This window comes from Manis pentadactyla, chromosome 4 (genome assembly GCF_030020395.1).
Source record: "Manis pentadactyla isolate mManPen7 chromosome 4, mManPen7.hap1, whole genome shotgun sequence".
Taxonomy (NCBI): domain Eukaryota; kingdom Metazoa; phylum Chordata; class Mammalia; order Pholidota; family Manidae; genus Manis; species Manis pentadactyla.
In genome coordinates, this window is record NC_080022.1 from 5,605,346 (window position 1) to 5,609,893 (window position 4,548).

The window sequence follows — 4,548 nt, forward strand, 5'->3', positions numbered from 1 at the left end:
CTGATTATTCTTTATCTCTGGCCTCTCGTTTTGTGTACGTATGTGTGAAGCAAACGGTATCATTAGTTTCATTGCAGCTCCTAACTGCTGAAAGAACGACCGAAGTAAATGTCTAGTGAGCACAGTTTACACAGCAAGGAGGGAAGCATAAAAGCAAAGAGTTAAGATTTTCTCCCATGTTAACAGTGTAGCTTTAATGTACTATTAAAAAATACCAGTGAGGTTGGCTGTAGTGGTGAGGTTTTGTAAATCAGTTCCTTTCCTCCATTGCAGAAAGAGTCCTCAGGTGGAATTGAAAACTTCGAGGCTTGGCCCAGCTTCTCTTCCCCTCCTCAGGTTACAGCTCCTAGCTGTTCACCTTTGTGGGTGAAACACACACTAGGGGTTGACCCCCAACGCAGGCCCAGTTACTCAGAGCCTATTATACCCTGACAACATGACCCAGGTAAGACCAGTCGGTAGTTGAGACTCAATTCTGGAGCCTCAGCCACACCTGCTGATGTTTGCTCCCTGCTGGGGGGTCAAGACAAGTAGTAAACCTGGAGCCTCCGGCAGCCCCCTCGTCACTGAGGAAGGAGCCCACTCAAGCACGGCTCCAACATGAGAAGCAGAGTGCTGGGGATGTCACCTGACCCCAGCTCCGGCTGGACCTAAGCAAGAACAGCTCTTGGAATTCATACCGTTAGTCGACAAATTCCCCTTTTTGTCTGTGTTTCATCACTTAAAAGTGGTTGATATAGTGACAAAGAAAATGGGTTTCAGCTCCGGACAAGTTCACTATGGATTCAATGAGATTGAAAAATGACAATGGAACGTTCTTGGGGTGAAAGGGTTGATACCCAACTTTATTCCCACGGTGGCAGGTCAATCGCTAGAATCCTGTCCACTCAGAGCAACAAGCTGGTCTTTGCCTCTGGGCGTCTCTACCCTGCCAAAGCTGTCTCAAGTCTGTCCTCGGTGCTGCCACCATGCCAGTCTCATCTCTGCTCTCCTGTAGCCATGCAGCCCTACAGTTGTGCAGCAGCTGTGCGGCCACTGGGCAGAGCTCTTTATATAGAGTTAGTAGCAACGTATTGCCCACGTGTGTAGTGAGCTAACTGACCAGAGACAGGTGGGAATCCTGGCCATAGGAACCTTCCCCTTTATCCACAGAAATTAGGTAGTGGTCAAGCTTCTGAAACTAGCTGAGCTGCCAGGTAAAACTACACAGAGTGGCGCTTTGCTGGCTGACCTCATTGTTGGCTGTCCTTTCTTGCCTTCTCTTTGCCTCCTATGGCATAGTACAAATGTCAGCAAACTTTTTCTGAAAAGGCTAGGTGGCGAATACTTTGGCTGTGTGTGCCGTAAAGTCTCCGTCTTAGCTCAGCTCTGTCCTTGTGGCCCAAAAGCAGCAACAAACGGCATGCTGGGCAATAATCAGGGTTGTGTCCCAACAAAACCAGACAGCAGTGAAAATTTGGCCCTTGGGCTGTAGTTTACTGACCCCTGTCCTAGAATGCAAGGCAGATAATTTTTTTTAATGCAAACACGTGTAATTGCACATTTTGATCAACACTCTGAAGCTATATAGAGAATGCTGAGAGAACAGGAGAGACCTGGTGTTCTATGAGGAAGAGGGGTACAGAGTCTGTGGTGGTATTTTCTGCAGGGTGGTTTGAGGAGGCCTCTGAAAGGGGACCTTGGGGGAAACCTGAAGAGATTTGGATGTGAAAGAGGCAGCTTATTAGGAGCATTTCAAGAAGAGACCAGAAGTGCAAAGGCCCTGGGGCAGGAGAACTTGGGGTGTGGAGGAACTCGGAGGTGAGGGCGGAACTGACTCAGAGCTGGGAATTGCTGGAGGAGGGCCCCGGGCATATGGGCGGGCTGCTGCTGCTGCGGGCGTGGGCTGGGGGCTGGAGGCAGGGTGAGGACAGGGTGAGGATGGCGGCGTGGGTGTCAGTGGGCGTGAGAGGAAGAGATGCCAAGGATGGTTCCCACATTTTAGACTGGAATTCCAGGTCTGGTGGAGGTTCCAGGTCCTGAGCTGGAGAAAGCTGTTGGGGATCATGGGGGAAGATCAAGTTCAGATTGATGAATTTGGGATTCTATAAAATATACCCTTCACTAAGGACAGAAAAACTAGGGACCTGTTAAAGTCACAAATCACTGCCCTGGAAACAATGTATTATTAATAATGAACATTTGTAAACTCTTCCAGGTTACTGGGGTGTTTCACCAGCAGCCCCTACCTCTCACTAAGCATCCTGGAATTTTGGAGGGATCTACAGAAGGGGACTATTGAAAGAGATTAGCTCTCTGAATTTTTATGCCCTTAGGGCAGCCTTAAAAAGGTGGTTCTAGAATGGAAGACAGTGAAAGAACTTCTCTAAGAGAACCTTTATCAGAGCCCAGGTGGTGTAGTGAAGATTATTTTCCCTGACAGTGTTTGGGGCAGAGGTTCCAGGATCTTCTTTATCTAAACCTTGGGCCTTTTCTGGCCTGGTCAAGAATTGCTGGCTTCAGGCGTATTGATAACATGTAAAAGCCTCCACCCTCTCTCTGCTGCTTTTCTCTGCTAAACACACCTGCTGTTTCCTAGGAAGTAAGGGGTGGGTTACGGGAAGGCAAAGAAATCTTGAGAACTGAAGGGCTGGAGGGCTGTCTACATTTGAAAGTGACCTGGAGTTGGCATTTAGGAGCGTGACCCATCCAGCTTGCTTGGATGACCCCTCCTAATCCTGGGGTCACCAAGAGTCAAAACAAATGGGGGACTTGGGGCCCCATTCCGTTCACTCTCACCTTAGCTCCAAGAGCTCTGGTTGTTTGCCCAAGCTCAGAGAGTTTGGAAGGAAATTGGATCTAGAAATCAAGTCTCTACCCATGAGCTCAGCCCCCTTGACAGAAAAGAGAAAATTCTTCCTGCAGGATGCGGCTGACCCCCATGACACCCCAGCTCTCAGCCTGCTGGGGCTTCACCCTGCCAGGCAGGAGATGGCCAGGCTCGGGAGGAGTGACCGCCAGACTCTTCTGAAGGGAAAGGTGGTCATTGTGTCTTTTGGATGTTAGTGTGAAAGCCAGTTGCCATTTTGGATATTTCTGTGAAAGGCTTAGAGTGATCTGTTTCCCAGGTGCAAAGCAGCAGACCAGGGCAGGAGCCCCGGCTGTGTGCTGATGACCGGGCTGGGTGGCCGACTTCCTCCCGCTCCGTACAAAAGGGATCACAGTACGTGTCTCACTCTCCTCCGTGCTTTCCCGTATTATACCTTAGAGAGCTCTTTCTCTACCTGCATGTGGAGACTTCCATGCTACATCATTCAGCCCAGTCCTCCCAACAACCTCACAAGGCAGCCGTTGCTGTCATCCATTGTAAAAGGAAGAGAAAAACTGCATCTCTAGTCCAGAACCTGTCTGTCCTGTGCTATAGGACTGTCGGAAGGGTCAAAGGCCACAATAAAGGGGGAAGTACATTTCTTAAACTGTGAAACATTAAATGTAAAGTATTGTCTTAGTGTAGTCAACTGTATCATCTTAGAGTCTGGTTATGTGTTTTATATTCTAGGGTGCTGGTTCCCTAAGGAATGAGGAAAATAGGAGATTTCCAGCAGAATCATCTCAGTTTTTAAAGAAAATTCCCTGTCTGCCCTTAGTGAATGTCCTGAATGCCTGAGGAGCAGTAGACGTCAGGGCCAATCTCACGCACCTGCATAGGTATCAGCCGCAGCACCTTGGCCCACTGAACATCCTCAGTGAGGTGTGTGTAGGAAGGGGCCACAGGAAATCATGTTTCATTTGAGCTGGACGTACCCTGCTTGTTCCTGTTGTGGGGTCCATCTGCACTGGCCCTTCTCGCCAGACTTATTTTAGCTCCAGCCTTGAGGCACCCAGAGCCAGGGCTCCCATGGGGCCACACACTGAGGAAGGATTCACTGTCACCAACACCACCACCATCACTATGATCGGCACCATCATCAGCATCAACACCATCAACACCATCACTGCCTCCACCTCCACCAGCATCCTCGCTGCCTGCGGCCCACAGGTCTGTTTCAGGTTCCCAAACAAGTCCTGGGCCAGCTGCATTTGATGACCAGGTCATCTGCCATCTCCTCACTGGGCCTTACAACTCAGCTGCTTAATTACCTTTTACAGTTCTGCACGTGATCACATCCTCAGGTTTGCTCTTTTTTAAAAAGTTTTTTGTTTTTGAGTTCAGCCTGCACTTGGAGATTTTTACTCAGCTTAAAAATAATGTTAGAATGAAAAGTTCATGGTCTTAAAAAATAAAGAAGAGCAGGAAAAAATCACGGGTAATGGAGGGGGAGTCTGCAGACACAGACCATGGGTTGGTGGTGATAGAATCTGAGGCACTGCCTTGCAAGAGAGCACCCAGGATCAGGGTGCTGGGCCTGACTGGCTCCACATCTTTGCTTGAGTGCTTTTTCAAAAAGCCAGGCAAAGGTGAGTATGCCGTAAAAGGTGTGCTTGGCTCCCATTTCTTCTTGAGAGCGAGAATAATAGTTCACAAAGTTTACTGAAGAGAAAGTTGTGCTTTATTTTTAAACCCAAAAG